Source organism: Pristiophorus japonicus, chromosome 18, assembly GCF_044704955.1.
Source record: "Pristiophorus japonicus isolate sPriJap1 chromosome 18, sPriJap1.hap1, whole genome shotgun sequence".
NCBI lineage: Eukaryota > Metazoa > Chordata > Chondrichthyes > Pristiophoridae > Pristiophorus > Pristiophorus japonicus.
This window is the reverse complement of record NC_091994.1, coordinates 68,489,515-68,508,317: the sequence shown is the minus strand read 5'-3', so window position 1 is coordinate 68,508,317 and position 18,803 is coordinate 68,489,515.

The window sequence follows — 18,803 nt, the reverse complement described above, 5'->3', positions numbered from 1 at the left end:
TCACATATTACTTGGAAAATAAGAATCTAAACAGGATCCGGGAGTACAGATACACAAATCATTAAAAGTAGTGATGCAGGTTAATAAGACCATTAAAAAGCAAACCAAGCACTAGGGTTCATTTATAGAGGGATAGGATTGAAATGTAGAGAAGTTATGCGAAATTTGAATTGAACCTTGGTTAGCCCAACTTAAAAGGCATAAACCTCTTCTTAGGCAGTCTCCCGGAATCGAGGAAGACTTGCTTCCACACTAAAATGAGTTCTCAGGTGACTGATGAGACCAATACGGGACCTACAGTCTCTGTCATGGGTGGGGCAGATGGTGGTTGGAGGGACGGGTGGGTGGGGTGCTTGGGTTATCGTACTTGGCTTCCGTGTGCTCCTGGCGAAGAGACTCAAAGCGTTCGGCGCCTTCCCAGGTGTTTCTCCTTCACATTGAGCGGTTTTGGGCCAGGGATTCCCAAGATTCGGTGGGGATGTTACACCTTTTCAAGGAGGCTTTGAGGGTGTCCTTGAAACGTTTTCTCTGCCCTTCCGGGACTCGCTTACGTGTCGGAGCTCTGAGTAGAGTGCGTGTTTCAGGAGTCTAGTATCGGGCATGCGGACAATGTGGCCCGTCCATCAGAGCTGATCAAGCATGGTCAATGCTTCGATGCTGGGGATGTTGGCCTGATCGACAACACTGATGTTGGTGCTCCTTTCCTACCAATGGATTTGCAGGATCTTGCAGCGGCAGCATTGGTGGTACTTCTCCAATGCTTTGAGGTGCCTACTGTACAAAATCCATGTCTCAAGTATATAGGAGGGCGGGTATCACCACTGCTCTGTAGAACATGAGCTTGTTGCAGGGTTTGAACAATCTTTTCCTCAGGTGACCGAAGGCTGCACTGGCAAACTGAAGGTGATGTTGGACTTCATCAATATCTGTCCTCGCTGACAGTAGGCTCCTGAGGTATGGAAAATGGTCTACGTTGTTCTAGGTCTTGTCATGGATCTTGACAACTGGGGGACAATGCTGTGTGGTGGGGGCAGGTTGGTAGAGAACCTTTGTCTTACGGATGTTTAATGTAAGGCCGAGACTCATATGCTTCAGTGTAGGTGTTGACAATGGCTTGGAGTTTGGCCATCGAGTGTGCACAAACGCAAACATAGTCTGCGTTTGATCTGCACTGGAGGCATCGGAGGTTGAACAATTTCCTGTTTATCCTGTAGATTAGCTCCACTCCAGCACGGAGTTTGTTAAAGGTGAGATGAAGCATTGCAGCGAGGAAGATTGAGAAGAGCGTTGATGCAGTAACACAGCCTTGCTTGCCCCTTTCTGCGCTTGTACTGGGTCTGTGGTGGATCCGTTGGTCAGGATCACACCTTGCATGTCATCGTGAAGCAGGCGGAAGATGATGACAAACTTTTGATAACAGCCGAATTTGAGGACACTCCATAATCCCTCACGGTTGGCAGAGTCGACGACCTTTGTGAGGTCAAAGAAAGCCGTGTACAGAGGTTGGTGCTGTTCCCTACAGTGAAGATCATGACCATTGTGCCCCTTAGTGGGCAGAATTCACATTGTGACTCTGGGAGGAGCTCTTCAGCCATGGGGAGGAGACGATTGAGGAGGATTCTTGCGATAACTTTCCTGTGGCTTGATGAGTGTCCCGCCATTCTTGGCTCTCAGTGGGGTAGGGCCTTGAGTGCTTGGTCCATAGCTGGTCTTGACTGCGCTAAAAAATCCACGCACATCGTGCTTGTCGGCTGGTTGTTGGATCTCCTGCGCTTTTTCCACCCACCATCTGTTCTTTAGGGCACAAGGTTTTTGTTGGATCTCGACCTTCAGTTGTCTGTAGACCTGCTTTCTTTCACTCCAGTTGTGGTATTTTATCCAATTCAAGAATGCCTTACGTTTGCGGTTTATTAGCTCCTGGATATCCTGGTCATGCTCATCGAACCAGTCTTGATGTTTTCTGGTGTAGTAACCAAGAGTCTCCACACAGGCGCTAATTATGGTGGACATGAGGGCAGACCAGGCACTATGGACACTCTGCGGCTCCGGTTCATTGAATGCCGTCAGGTTGGCTATGAGGCGTTGGCTGAATAGGGCTTTTGTAAGGGGGTGGTCTCTATGAGGGGGTCAAGTTCCCTTCTGACCAACTTGAGCGGTTCGAATCTCTCCCACTCCCTTGGGGTTCTGTACTCTGGATTTATTTGAGGGATGTGACAAAAGTGCAAAGGACACTGGTTTGATGTAAAGAACTTTGTTTTTTTATTACAGTCAAGGTAATTCAAGCTTATTACTCTAGTAAGAAAATACACGGCCAAACTTACAATCACTCTAATAAAGGACAATACAAGGAAAGGTACAAGGTTAAACTTATAATCATTCTAATAAAGAACCATACACTACACATTCAAAGAGGGTTGCAGTAAAATTATACCTTCTGTTGAATCCTTAACTCTTAATCACACGAGGCACGTACTGCAGACACAGTCATTCTGTGACCTTCACCTTTTTTACCTGGACCAAGAAGTGCTGGCCCTGCGAGGGACCTCCCCTTATATACCTGAATCTCCAGGGAAGGAGTGTCTCCCACAAGTACACCCGCTGTGGTCAAGGTGTGCATTTCTAGTAAGTATTTACAGTATGTAGTGGTTACATGAGGGTTACAATTGTATAAGGGTTACAGCAGTATGCTGGTTACATACATGACACCTTCCACCTCCCAATACCTAATTCTAGCTAAGTTAGACTCCAGGGCAGGCAGGGACTATGCTTACAATCCTTTTGATAGTTAATGGTAGATTGTGGTTGTTTTTCCCTTGATGCCACGTTGACTGTGGTCGTCGCTGCTGTGATGGTGATGTTCTTCCTTCCTTCAGGACTTCAGGACTTCGAGGCTGGAGAAGTTTACAACTGTCGCGTTGGTTTCCCTCCTTGTCGTGATGATATACTCGCAGTATAGCACCTGGCGTAGTAAGGCACCTGAGGTAGTAGCAGCCTTATAGCTACTTAGCAACCACCTAACCTCTGTTGAAAACAGGGGCCAGTTATTCGATTTCAGTGTTCTAATCTTGCCACCAAATCTCTTCAAAATCCTTTGCGTAATTTTGGCGGGCTCTTCTTAGTAATATTTTGTTGGGCTCATTAAAAGTTGATATGTCTTGGGTGGGTTGATGTTCGAAAACTGTTTCCTGATGGAAATATTAGTTTGGTAATTGCAATGTCCTTTTGTGTTTAGTTTTTCGCATACAGGCTGGATTTGGCCTCTTTGTGATGTATATGCTGAAGTGGTTGTCCAGACCCATGTTGATGGGTAGCTACCTCTGGGTGATTTTGTGATGTTAATGTCTCTTGTGGAGAAGGATTTTCAAATACTCATTCTTCCAGACAGGTTAACTCAGTCCTCACACGCAGATAGCTTCACTTAATTAGACCGCCTCTTGCTAGTTCTGTAGGTCCGCCCACAGCCTTGAGTTTGTCTCTGAAAATCCAAAATTCTATTAAAGTTTGTAGTTTCTTCCATAAGCACTTTAGAGTTCCAAACTTTTTGGTAGATAGTCCCAAATTAAATTTCCTTTCGAATAAGCCCAAACACTGGGGGGGGTTTCTTGTGAATTTTGCATCCCTTCATTCCCCCCTGTTGACACTCCACACTCTTGAGTGTCAATCAAGGTAAGCAAAATTCCTGCTCCTGAGAGTCAACCTTCCCTGCATTGATACTAGCGAAACATTACCCTGCATCCCTCTTTGAAAATCAAATGCAATTTACAGGCGAATACAGTCGTTACAATTCGGTTGCAGTTGAGAGGGGGTAGCATGATCCTCTTTTGCTTAATTTTCACAGTGGAACAACGGTACACAGTCAAACACAACTTAAAGTAAAGTAAAATAAAAGCACATAGTAACACATTCTCAAGTAACAATAAAGATCCATAGTCAAACACATTTTTAAGTAACACTCTTACAACACTCGAGATTTTTGCGGTTTACAGCAGGTAAAATCAAACACAAATTAAACATGGCAGTATGGTGTCACCCCTCCCTGCGCGATTCCCAAGTTTGGCCAAGGAGCGTACAGCACCTTTTGGTGTCTGACCTGACGACCACTGTGTTTCACTCGGCAAGTGAGACACCATATGTCATGTATCTCACACTACTGTACATAACTGTATCTTACCATGCTATACATGACTGTAACTAGAGATGACCTGTAACCAGCAGCTTACTTAGCCACCGGGGTGCACTTGCAGGAGAAACTGGATACCTGTCCCAGACAGGTATATAAGGACAGGTCTAAGGCAAGTGAGGCAGTCGAGAGCTGTGTAATAAAGGTGCAGGTCCTGAGTGACCTTGACTTCAGTATGTGCCTCGTGTGAATCTGTACAACAGGGACAGGACTTTACAGTGGCGACGAGTTACGGGATTACAGAATGCACAGCATGGCGACCAACGGATCAGATAAAAAATACAATGCTGGAGATAATTGGGAGGACTTTATAGAAAGGCTCCAGCAAAGCTTTGTAACCGAAGTCTGGTTAGGCGACGATAAGGCAGACAAGAGAAGAGCCCATCTCTTGACCAGCTGTGGCTCGAAAACATACACCTTAATGAAGGACCTGCTGGCACCCGAGAAACCAGCAAGCAAGTCGTTTGAAAAGTTGAGCACACTGGTAAGAGATCACCTGAAGCCAGCGAGCAGCCTACATATGGCCGGCACAGGTTCTACAATTGCAGACGCTGTGTGGGCCAGAGCATACCCAACTTCGTGGCGGAACTTCGGAGGTTGGCTAGCTTATGTGATTTCTCCGATGAACTAAGGAGAGAAGTACTGAGAGACTTTTTTATTGAGTGAATAGGCCACGCAGGCATATTCCGAAAGCTCATAGAGATCAAGAACTTGACCCTAGAGGCAGCAGCACTGGTTGCACAGACATTCTTGGCAGGAGAAGAAGAAACGAGGTTGATCTACACTGTAGGTACGACAACTAACGAAACATCTGAACAAGGGGTTCACAGCGTGAAACAAGCCGCTACCCCCACACACAGACAAAGGCAGGAGAGCAGGCCCTCAACCGCAGGCAGTGGCGCCAGAAGCCATCAAGGGCCACATGAACGGCCGTTCACACCTCATCAACCCACAATGCGAGCAATCAACTACAAACTGAGAGAAGCTCAAGAGAGATCAGCCAGACGCAGCTCATCCTTTGGAAACAATGGAAGCGGTCTGTGCTGGAGATGTGGGGGAAGGCACTCATCAGGGGGGTGTCAATTTCAGCATGCTGTTTGCAGAAACTGCGACTATACAGGGCATCTGGCCCGCATGTGCAGAAAAACGGCAGCTCGGCTGGTATACGAATCGGAAGGATCGGAAAGCGGACCAGAAGATGGTGGGGAGAGTATCCGGGACACCGATGTACAGTGGGTCAACACGATCAATGGCCACTGCTCCTGCAACAAGATGCCTCCAACAATGATGAGGGTCCTACTCAACGGGATATCCATCAACATGGAGCTGGATACGGGAGCGAGTCAATCTCTCATGAGCGCTCAACAATTTGAACATGTGTGGCCGCACAAAAGAGACAGACCAAAACTCACAAAGGTCGACACCAAACTAAGGACCTATACCAAAGAAATTATCCAGTCCTCGGCAGCGCCATGCTCTCGGTCACACACAAAGGAACAGTGAACCGACTTCCCCTGTGGATTGTCCCCGGAGATCTCCCAGCACTGCTGAGGAGAAGCTGGCTAGCAAAACTAAACTGGAAATGGGATGATGTTCACGCCACTCTCTCTCCTGCGACAGTTGGAACTGGTGCTCTCCACTCTCTGTCCTGTGACAGTTGGAACTGGTGCTCTCCACTTGGTGTCGGAGGGAGGGCTTTAGTTTCCTGAACAATTGGGACCACTTCTGGGGTAGGTGGAACCTGTACAAGTCGGACAGGTTACACCTCAACAGAGACGGAACCAATGTTCTCGCGGGTGGTTTTTGATCGTACGGTTGCGAGGGCTTTAAACTAGCTTGGCAGGGGGATGGGAACCCAGGAGAGGGCTCTGAGCTAGTTAGAGTGGGTGAGAGCTCAGATGAACAGAACCCCAAGAAAGAATGCAAAAGGCAGGAGGCAACAGAGAAGAGTAGCACTGGGGTAAGTGTAAACCACAAGGTGATAGGAAGGGACAATATGTATGAATATAAAGGAGCTGCAGGAGGGGTCAAAACTAAAAATCATGGTTTAAAAACTAGTATTAAAACACTTTACCGAAAGGCACGCAACATTCGAAATAAAGTAAATGAGTTGACGGCACAAATCATTACAAATGGGTATGATTTGGTGGCCATTACAGAAACGTGGTTGCAGGGTGGCCAAGACTGGAAATTAAACATACAGGGGTATCCGACAATTCGGAAAGATAGACAAGAGGGGAAAGGAGGTGGGGTAGCTCTGTTAATGAAGGATGATATCAGGGCAGTTGTGAGAGACGATATTGGCTCTAATGAACAAAATGTTGAATCATTGTGGGTGGAGATTAGAGATAGTAAGGGGAAAAAGTCACTGGTGGGCGTAGTTTATAGGCCCCCAAATAATAACTTCATGGTGTGGCAGACAATAATCAGGGGAATAATGGAGGCATGTGAAAAAGGAACGGCAGTAATCATGGGGGAATTTAACCTACATATCGATTGGTCAAATCAAATCGCACAGGGTAGCCTTGAGGAGGAATTCATAGAATGCATACGAGATTGTTTCTTAGAACAGTATGTTACAGAACCTACAAAGGAGCAAGCTATCTTAGATCTGGTCCTGTGTAATGAGACAGGAATAATAACCGATCTCCTCATAAAAGATCCTCTCGGAATGAGTGATCACAGTATGGTTGAATTTGTAATACAGATTGAGGGTGAGGAAGTAGTCTCTCAAACGAGCGTACTATGCTTAAACAAAGGGGACGACAGTGGGATGAGGGCAGAATTGGCTAAAGTAGACTGGGAACGCAGATTAAACGGTGGCACAATTGAGGAACAGTGGAGGACTTTTAAGAAGCTCTTTCATAGTGCTCAACAAAAATATATTCCAGTGAAAAAGAAGGGCGGTAAGAGAAGCGATAACCAGCCGTGGATAACCAAGGAAATAAAGGAGAGTATCAAATTAAAAAACAATGTGTATAAGGTGGCCAAGGTTAGTGGGAAACTAGAAGATTGGGAAAATTTAAAACAACAGCAAAGAATGAAGAAGAAAGAAATAAAGAAAGGAAAGATAGATTACAAAGGTAAACTTGCACAAAACATAAAAACAGACAGTGAAAGCTTTTACAGATATATAAAACGGAAAAGAGTGACTAAAGTAAATGTTGGTCCCTTAGAAGATGAGAAGTGGGATTTAATAATGGGAAATGTGGAAATGGCTGAGACCTTAAACAATTATTTTGCTTCGGTCTTCACAGTGGCAGACACAAAAACCATGCCAAAAATTGCTGGTCACGTGAATGTGGGAAGGGAGGACCTTGAGACAATCACTATCACTAGTGAGGTAGTGCTGGACAGGCTAATGGGACTCAAGGTAGACAAGTCCCCTGGTCCTGATGAAATGCATCCCAGGGTATTAAAAGAGATGGTGGAAGTTATAGCAGATGCATTCGTTATAATCTACCAAAATTCTTTGGACTCTGGGGAGGTACCATCAGTTTGGAAAACAGCTAATGTAACGCCTCTGTTTAAAAAAGGGGGCAGACAAAAGGCAGGTAAGTATAGGCCGGTTAGTTTAACATCTGTAGTGGCGAAAATGCTTGAAGCTATCATTAAGGAAGATAAATAGCGGGACATCTAGACAGGAATAGTGCAATCAAGAAGACACAACATGGATTCATGAAAGGGAAATCATGTGTAACTAACTTACTGAAATTCTTTGAGGATATAACGAGCATGGTGGATAGAGGTGTACCGATGGATGTGGTGTATTTAGATTTCGAAAAGGTATTCGATAAGGTGCCACACAAAAGGTTACTGCAGAAGATAAAGGTACGCGGAGTCAGAGGAAATGTATCAGCATGGATAGAGAATTGGCTGGCTGGCAGAAAGCAGAGAGTCGGAATAAATGGGTCCTTTTCGGGTTGGAAATCGGTAGTTAGTGGTGTGCCACAGTGATCGGTGCAGGGACCACAACTGTTTACAACATACATAGATGACCTGGAAGAGAGGACAGAGTGTACTGCAACAAAATTTGCAGATGACACAAAGATTAATGGGAAAGCGGGTTGTGTATAGGAAACAGAGAGGCTGCAGAGAGATTTAGATAGGTAAAGCGAAAGGGCTAAGGTTTGGCAGATGGAATACAATGTTGGAAAATGTGAGGTCATCCACCTTGGGAAAAAAAAACAGTAAAAGGGAATATTATTTGAATGGGGAGAAATTACAACATGCTGTGGTGCAGAGGGACCTGGGGGTCCTTGTGCATGAATCCCAAAAAGTTAGTTTGCAGGTGCAGCAGGTAATCAGGAAGGCGAATGGAATGTTGGTCTTCATTGCGAGAGGGATGGAGTACAAAAGCAAGGAGGTCCTGCTGCAACTGTACAGGGTATTGGTGAGGCCACACCTGGAGTACTGCATGCAGTTTTGGTCACCTTACTTAAGGAAGGATATACTAGCTTTGGAGGGTGTACAGAGACGATTCACTAGGCTGATTCCGGAGATGAGGGGGTTACCTTATGATGATAGATTGAGTAGGCTGGGTCTTTACTCGTTGGAGTTCAGAAGGATGAGGGGTGATCTTATAGAAACATTTAAAATAATGAAAGGGATAGACAAGATAGAGGTAGAGAGGTTGTTTCCACTGGTCGGGGAGACTAGAACTAGGGGGCATAGCCTCAAAATACGGGGGAGCCAATTTAAAACCGAGTTGAGAAGGAATTTCTTCTCCCAGATGGTTGCGAATCTGTGGAATTCTCTGCCCAAGGAAGCAGTTGAGGCTAGCTCATTGAATATATTCAAATCACAGATCGATAGATTTTTAACCAATAAGGGAATTAAGGGTTATGGGGAGCGGGCGGGTAAGTGGAGCTGAGTCCACGACCAGATCAACCATAATCTTGTTGAATGGCAGAGCAGGCTCGAGGGGCTAGATGGCCTACTCCTGTTCCTAATTCTGATGTTCTTATGTTCTTATTAATGTTGGGGATGTCCAGAACCAGGGGTCACAGTCTAAGGATAGGGGCAAACCATTTAGGACCGAGATGAGGAGAGACTTCTTCACCCAGAGAGTGGTGAACCTGTGGAATTCTCTGCCACAGAAAGTTGTTGAGGCCAATTCACTAAATATATTCAAAAAGGAGATAGATGTAGTCCTTACTACTAGGGGGATCAAGGGGTATGGCGAGAAAGCAGGAATGGGGTACTGAAGTTGCATGTTCAGCCATGAACTCATTGAATGGCGGTGCAGGCTTGAAGGTCCAAATGGCCTACTCCTGCACCTATTTTCTATGTTTCTATGTTTCTATGTCATCAGAGGAACGGACCTCCTGCTCAACAGTTCTAAAGCGATTTGATCATCTCTTTCAGCCAGGTGTGGGCACCTTCAAAGGGGCTAAAGGCAAAATCCACATCACAAATGATGCTGTACCGGTCCATCACAAGGCTAGAGCTGTGCCTTCTGTGATGAGGGAAAAGATTGAACATGAACTGGACAGGCTTCTGCGGGCAGGCATTATCTCACCTGTGGAATTTAGTGACTGGGCAAGCCCCATCGTCCAGTCATGAAGCCTGATGGATCCGTATGAATCTGTGGGGACTACAAATCTACCGTAAACAGAGTCTCCCTACAGGACCAATACCCGCTGCCCAGAGCGGAGGATTATTTGCCACATTGGCTGGAGGAAAACTTTTCTCAAAACTAGATCTCACATCTGCGTATATGACGCAAGAACTGACCAAAGAGTCTAAGCTACTCACCACTGTCAACACACATTGAGGCCTCTTCGTGTACAATCGATGCCCATTCGGCATCAGGTCAGCAGCTGCTATCTTCCAGCACAACATGGGGAGTCTACTCAAGTACATCCCGGGGACAGTTGTATTTCAAGATGACATACTTATCACGGGCAGGGACACCGACTCCTACCTCCGCAATTTGGAGGAAATACTAAAGCGGTTGGATCGGGAAGGCCTAAGAGTTAAGAAATCCAAGTGCCAGTTTCTCCCGCCCGAAGTTGAATTTTTGGGCACAAGGATTGCTGCTGATGGAATCCGCACAACAGAGTCCAAAACCGAAGCTATTTGTCTGGCACCCAGGCCCCGGAATGTCTCAGAACTTTGCACCTTTCTCAGGCTACTCAATTACTTTGGGAACTTTATGCAGAACTTAAGCACGCTGCTGGAGGCTCTCCACATGCCACTCGGAAAGGGGTGCGATTGATTTTGGGGGGACGCCCAGGAACGCGCCTTCAATAAGGCATGCAACCTTCTGTGTTCCAACAGTGTTCTGGCTTTCTTTGATCCAGGTAAAAAGCTAGTTCTTACATGTGATGCGTCAGTGTAAGGGGTCGGGTGCGCTTTACAGCATGTCAAGAGTGCGGGTAAATTACAACCCATAGCTTAAGCCTCCAGGTCACTTTTGCGGGCGGAGCGCGGGTACGGAATGGTGCAGAAGGAGGCGCTCGCGTGTGCGTATGGTGTCAAAAAGATGCACCATACCTTTTCGGGGCCAAGTTCGCATTAGAAACTGACCACAAGCCCCTCACATCCCTACTATCTGTGGGCAAGGCAATAAACGCCAACGTCTCGGCGCACATTCAACGGTAGGCACTCATGCTGCCCCGAGAAGATCAAACCTTTCCATAGGTGCATGCATGAGCTGACACTACAAATAGACTACCTGATGTTGGGCAGCCGAGTAGTTATGCTTCTGCGAGGCAGAGAGGCATTTGTCCGGGAGCTCCACCGCGAGCACCCGGGGATCGGTCTCATGAAGGCCATAGCCACATCCCACGTCTGGTGGCCTGGCATTGACACGTACTTGGAGCTCTGTGTCCGATGGTGCACCATTTGTGCCCAACTCAGTAATGCCCCCAGGGAGGCCCCCCTGGCCCTGGCCCACCAAACAGTGGTCGCGGGTGCACGTCGACTATGCGGGCCCATTCATGGGCAAAATGTTCCTCATAGTTGTAGATGCATTTTCTAAGTGGATCGACTGCACCATTTTAAACTCGAGCACCACCTCCACCACTGTGGAGAGCCTTGGAACCATGTTCGCAACATACGGCATTCCTGACATATTGGTCAGTGATAATGGTCCGTGCTTCACCAGTGCAGAATTCCAAGATTTTATGAGTGACCACGGCATAAATCATGTTAAGACGGCGCCGTTCAAGCCGGCCTCCAACGGCCAGGAGGAGCGAGCTGTGCAGATCATTAAACAAGGCATGCTCAAAATCCAAGGTCCCACGCTGCAGGGCCGCCTATCGTGACTGCTGCTGGCATACAGATCTCGACCGCATTCATTGACTGGGGTTCCCCCCCGCGCAACTATTAATGAAACGGACCTTAAAGACAAGGCTCTCATTAATCCTCCCAGACATGCACAAAATCGTTGAGGCAAAGGGCCAGAAGCTAACCGAGTACCATGACCGAAATTCAAGCGGGAGGTGGAATGAGATAGGGGACAAAGTATTTGTGCTAAACTATGGCAGGGGTCCCAAATGGCTTGCAGGAACAGTAACAAGCAAGGAAGGAAACAGGCTACTGGTGGTACAAATGGACAATGGCCAAACCTGCCGGAGGCATGTAGACCAAATCAAAAGTAGATTTACCAACAACACTGCTGAATCAGAGGCAGACTACAATGCAGAACTCACACCACACCTGGTGGACAGACAGTGTGGGTGAGCACATTGAGCTTAGAGCAGCTTGTGACTTTGTCCATACAGTACTGATCCTGTACCCTAGGTGCCCCCCTGGCTCCAGCTCCAGCTCCATGCTCTCCACTCACAGGCTCTGCTGCACTTTTGCCACTCTCTCTTCAGCCACTCACGCTTTGGCCTCGGGTCCCGACCTCACTGCTGGTCTCGACCTTCGACCTCGCTGCTGGTCTCAGCTTCCCGACCTCGCTGCTAGTCTTGACTTCCGACTTCAGGGCTGGACTCGACCTCCTGACCTCAGGGCTGGACTCGACCTCCCGACCTTGCTGCTGGTCTTGACCTCCCGAATTCGTTGCTGTTCTTGACCTACCGACCTCGCTGCTGGTCTTGACCTCCGACCTCACTGCTGGCCCTGACCTCCGGACTTCGCTGCTGGTCTCAACCTCTGACCTCGCTGCTGGTCCTGACCTCGCTGCTGGTCTCGACCTCCGACCTCGCTGTTGGACCACCCTCCTTGCAGCAACCCGCACATTGCCAGTAATCAGAAGTAAGGAACTGCAAGTGTGCTGTCCAGTGATGACAGGAGGATTTTGGCAGAGGTTGGGACACCATTGGGTCTCTCCAATCGCCAGCATTGTGTGGTGTGCAGTGGGAAAATTGGAAAATACCGTGGCATCAGGGGTCGGAGGGCAGCAGGCGGGGAGAATCGGAGAATTTTCACTGCGGGGGAGAAACCGGAGAAAATAATCCCACAAATGGGGAGCCACGGCAACTGTGTAAACGGCAAACTCGCACTTCACCTCAGAGGAGAAAACCTGGGGAGAAAAAGGATATTGAGGCACTGGAGAGGGTGCAGAGAAGATTTACAAAGATGATACCAGAACTGCGAGGTATAGTAATCAGGAAAGGATGAACAGGCTTGAAAAGAGAAGGCTGAGGGGTGACCTAATGAGGTCTTTAAAATTATGAAAAGTTTTGATAGAGTGGATACAGAGAGAATGTTTCCACTTGTGGGGAAGAGCATAACTAGAGGCCATCAATATAAGATAGTCACCAAGAAATCCAACAGGGAATTCAGAAGAAACTTCTTTACCCAGAGAGCGGTGAGAATGTGGAACTCGCTGCCACAGGTAGTGGTTGAAGCGAATAGTATCGATGCATTTCAGGAGAGGCTAGACAAGCATATGAGGGAGAAGGGAATAGAGGGTTATGCTGATAGATTTAGATGAGGCTCGAGTGGAGCATAAACACCGTCATGGACTGGTTGGGCAGAATGGCCTGTTTCTGTGTCGTATATCCGATGTAATATATTCTATAGTGCCTCTGCTATCTCTTCCCCAACTTCTTTTCGTTTGTGGGATGGAATCCATCATGGCCATGGATTTTATCCTCTCTAAGTTTGATTAGTTTATCAATTATCTCCCCACAATCTATCTTAAATGTCTTGATAGTGCTGCACTGTCAGAGTGGCATCTTTCAGATTAGATGTTAAACCACCATAGATGGACATATAAAATGTCATGGCATTATTGGAAACAGAAGAGTTCTCCCAGTATCCTGCCCAACATGTATCCCTCACTAAAATAGAATATCTGGTTATTTATCTCATTGCTGTCTGTGGGAGCTTGCTGTGCACAAATTGGCTGCCACGTTTCCGACATTACAATCATGACTACCCTTCCTAAAGTATTTCATTGGCTGTGAATTGCTTTGGAACTTCCTGAGGTCATGAACAGCGCTACATAAATGCAACGTTGTTCATTCTCAAGGTGATTATAATTAAAGAAAGAGTCTGTTGAGGCACTCCCCACTTCAGTCGCGCTGTTAACTAGAACGTAAGAACATAAGAAATAGGAGCAGGAGTCAGCCATTTGTCCCTTGAGCCTGCTCCGCTATTTAATAAGATCATGGCTGACCTGATCTTGGGCTCAGCTCCACTTCACTTCCCGCTTCCCATAACCCTTGACTCCCTTATCACTCAAATATCTGTCTATCTCCGCTTTAAATATATTCAATGACCCAGCCTCCACAGCTCTCTGGGGCCGATAATTCCATGGATTTACAACCCTCTGAGAGAAGAAATTCCCCCTCATCTCAGTTTTAAATGGGCAACCCCTTATTCTGAAACTATGCCCCCTAGTTCTAGATTCCCCCATGAGGGGAAACATCCTCTCTGCATCCACCTTGTCGAGCCCCCTCAGAATCGTATATGTCTCAATAAGATCACCTCTCATTCTTCTGAATTCCAATGAGTTTAGGCCCAACCTGCTCAACCATTCCTCATAAGTCAACCCCCCCCTCTTCTCCGGAATCAACCTAGTGAACCTTACGTGGTCAGAAAATCAGGTGTAGCGTGCACCCAAATCTGCCATATGCCCTCCCTGTCGGAAGTGCAAAGCTGGAGATTAAAAATTGAAATGTGACAGTAGAAAATTAAAAAATTATTCTTCTGAGCACATTCTGCCTCTGTATTGTTCTGAGTAATTATTTCCTCACAGTTCTTAACAGAAGGACACTATCAATCTGAATTCTCCTTACCTTCTCAGAGTAAATTCTAAGCAAAAAATGGTAGAACATGAATTAAAGGGGCTATTGCTTCACAGGGAGCAGCACGTGCTGGAACAGGAGAGCAATGGCAGTGAAGAGGGACATCAACAAGATCCAGGTTGCTGATTGGAGCATGGGCAGGTACAGCAGGGGTGGCGAGATCGGGGCGAACGATTGGCGAGAGATTGCAGAGCGATGTGATCGGGGCCCAGGAGAGGTGTGAGTTCGGGGCCTAGAAGAGGCGAGGGCCCAGGGGCAGCACAGGCCAACCCACACTGCGACATGTGTGCGCACTAGGTCCACGCAGCAGAGCAGGTCTCCGGTCGTCCTGGTTAACCCTTGCCACTGGACCAAGACTTAGTTCTGTCAAGCCCATGTGGTGGCTGGTGTGCAACGGCCACCACACGTTAACAAAGTCCACGCACAGGCATCTTCCACCCTTCAAGATGTAGTTCGGGATCTGGAATATTAGGTCCTTCATTGAAACACCTGTGAAGTTTTTGATGTGGAAGCAAGTCATCCGCGATTCGAGGGACTGCCTACGATGATGATGATGCTGCTTGAGGTCCACCAGGTTTTTGAAACAAAAGCAAGCACCTTTACATGATTTTGTCATTGCGTCAGCGATCCTGATGCAAGAATTTATACAGCTACGGTGTTCCTATAAAACAACAGCTTTCTGATGGGCCAGGCATTGTGTACTGGGCCACTCGCTCAGCATGGCTAGCTTCATGTCACTTGGGCTACTCGCTATCAGCAAAAGCAGGAGATTTGTGTGTGCGCTGGATTCAAAATGTGCTCCCAGAAGAGACACGTTCCTCGCCTTTAGTCTGTGTTGTCCACATCAAAATACACTCAACAATGAAATGACTAAATTCCCCAGAAATGTTAAATAAAACAATCTGATGAACTAGCAAAAATGAAAAAAAAACTACAAATGCTGGAAAATGAGAAGAAACACAGAAAATGCTGGTCTATCTAAAAAGATAAAAGACTGATTGAGGTTTCGAGAACGGACCCTTAATCAAAAGTGAAACTGAAAGATATAAAAGCCCGTTAATAGTGTTGAATATAAAGAGGTAAAGATCAAGGTATTGACATTACGAAGAGGAAATGAATTAGTTCTATATGGGTAGAGCTGCAGAACACCAAAGGGCAAAAAAGTTAGTGGGAGTTGTGTACAGACCTCTAAACAGTAGTAGTGATGTTGGGGAGGGTATCAAACAGGAAATTAGGGGTGCATGCAATAAAGGTGCAGCAGTTATAATGGGTGACTTTAATATGCACATAGATTGGGCTAACCAAACTGGAAGCAATACGGTGGAGGAGGATTTCCTGGAGTGCATAAGGGATGGTTTTCTAGACCAATATGTCGAGGAACCAACTCGGGGGGAGGCCATCTTAGACTGGGTGTTGTGTAATGAGAGAGGATTAATTAGCAATCTCATTGTGCGAGGCCCCTTGGGGAAGAGTGACCATAATATTGTGGAATTCTGCATTAGGATGGAGAATGAAACAGTTAATTCAGAGACCATGGTCCAGAACGTAAAGAAGGGTAACTTTGAAGGTATGAGGCGTGAATTGGCTAGGATAGATTGGCGAATGATACTTAAGGGGTTGACTGTGGATGGGCAATGGCAGACATTTAGAGACCGCATGGATGAATGACAACAATTGTACATTCCTGTCTGGCGTAAAAATAAAAAAGGGAAGGTGGCCCAACCGTGGCTATCAAGGGAAATCAGGGATAGTATTAAAGCCAAGGAAGTGGCATACAAATTGGCCAGAAATATCAGCGAACCCGGGGACTGGGAGAAATTTAGAACTCAGCAGAGGAGGACAAAGGGTTTGATAAGGGCAGGGAAAATGGAGTATGAGAAGAAGCTTGCAGGGAACATTAAGGCGGATTGCAAAAGTTTCTATAGGTATGTAAAGAAAAAAAGGTTAGTAAAGACAAACGTAGGTGCCCTGCAGTCAGAATCAGGGGAAGTCATAACGGGGAACAAAGAAATGGCAGACCAATTGAACAAGTACTTTGGTTCGGTATTCACTAAGGAGGACACCAACAACCTTCCGGATATAAAAGGGGTCAGAGGGTCTAGTAAGGAGGAGGAACTGAGGGAAATCTTTATTAGTCGGGAAATTGTGTTGGGGAAATTGATGGGATTGAAGGCCAATAAATCCCCAGGGCCTGTTGGACTGCATCCCAGAGTACTTAAGGAGGTGGCCTTGGAAATAGCGGATGCATTGACAATCATTTTCCAACATTCCATTGATTCTGGATCAGTTCCTATTGAGTGGAGGGTAGCCAATGTAACCCCACTTTTTAAAAAAAGGAGGGAGAGAGAAAGCAGGGAATTATAGACCGGTCAGCCTGACCTCAGTAGTGGGTAAAATGATGGAATCAATTATTAAGGATGTCATAGCAGTGCATTTGGAAAATGGTGACATGATAGGTCCAAGTCAGCATGGATTTGTGAAAGGGAAATCATGCTTGACAAACCTTCTGGAATTTTTTGAGGATGTTTCCAGTAAAGTGGACAAGGGAGAACCAGTTGGTGTGGTATATTTGGACTTTCAGAAGGCTTTCAACAAGGTCCCACACAAGAGATTAATGTGCAAAGTTAAAGCACATGGGATTGGGGGTAGTGTACTGACGTGGATTGAGAACTGGTTGTCAGACAGAAAGCAAAGAGTAGGAATAAGTGGGTACTTTTCAGAATGGCAGGCAGTGACTAGTGGGGTACCGCAAGGTTCTGTGCTGGGGCCCCAGCTGTTTACATTGTACATTAATGATTTAGACGAGGGGATTAAATGTAGTATCTCCAAATTTGCGGATGACACTAAGTTGGGTGGCAGTGTGAGCTGTGAGGAGGATGCTATGAGGCTGCAGAGTGACTTGGATAGGTTAGGTGAGTGGGCAAATGCAATGGCAGATGAAGTATAATGTGGATAAATGTGAGGTTATCTACTTTGGTGGTAAAAGCAGAGAGACAGACTATTATCTGAATGGTGACAGATTAGGAAAAGGGGAGATGCAACGAGACCTGGGTGTCATGGTACATCAGTCATTGAAGGTTGGCATGCAGGTACAGCAGGCGGTTAAGAAATAAAATGGCATTTTGGCCTTCATAGCGAGGGGATTTGAGTACAGGGGCAGGGAGGTGTTGCTACAGTTGTACAGGGCCTTGGTGAGGCCACACCTGGAGTATTGTGTACAGTTTTGGTCTCCTAACTTGAGGAAGGACATTCTTGCTATTGAGGGAGTGCAGCGAAGATTCACCAGACTGATTCCCGGGATGGTGGGACTGACCTATCAAGAAAGACTGGATCAACTGGGCTTGTATTCACTGGAGTTCAGAAGAATGAGAGGGGACCTCATAGAAACGTTTAAAATTCTGACGGGTTTAGACAGGTTAGATGCAGGAAGAATGTTCCCAATGTTGGGGAAGTCCAGAACCAGGGGTCACAGTCTAAGGATAAGGGGTAAGCCATTTAGGACCGAGATGAGGAGAAACTTCTTCACCCAGAGAGTGGTGAACCTGTGGAATTCTCTACCACAGAAAGTAGTTGAGGCCAATTCACTAAATATATTCAAAAGGGAGTTAGATGAAGTCCTTACTACTCGGGGGATCAAGGGGTATGGCGAGAAAGCAGGAAGGGGGTACTGAAGTTACATGTTCAGCCATGAACTCATTGAATGGCGGTGCAGGCTCGAAGGGCTGAATGGCCTACTACTGCACCTATTTTCTATGTTTCCATGTTAGTTGTGGCCTGTAAAATGCCTATTAGAAAAGGCAGCAATCCAGTAACTGGTGTGAGGAATGATCCCAGTGAGACAATCTACAGGTTTTTTTGCACTTTTCCTTATATGAGTCTCTCCCAGTCCATTGTTTTAATTGTAGCTATTTTCACATTCCTTTGACCTTTTAACATCTTTTCATTATCCAGTTCATCTTTAATATCATCTAGCAGTTTCCTGTTTTTCTAATAAGCCGTTCACAGGGTATTGGGACCGTTAACGTTGCCTACGATTGTCAGTTGCTCAATCCCCTTCCTGATTTGTGTTTAACTCCAGCTAGCTGCTCATCCAATGAGCCAAATAGAGGCAGAGAGCAAGGAGCTGTTGGATATGATATTTGTCTGTCTTCTGTTATTTGAACAATGACTGGACTCAAGTCAAAAACTAACACACCAAGAATGTTGAGCAAATGCTTTTAGCTTGAAAACCAGCCAATCTTTCAAAGACAACTTGCACACCTTCAAAGAATATCAAATACTAAATATAGAATCATAGAATGGTTACCGTACAGAGGAGGCCGTTCGGCCCATTGAGCCTGTGCCGGCTCTCTGCAAGAGCACTTCAGCTAGTTCCACTCCCCCGCCCTTTCCCCGTAGACCAGCAATTTCTTTCA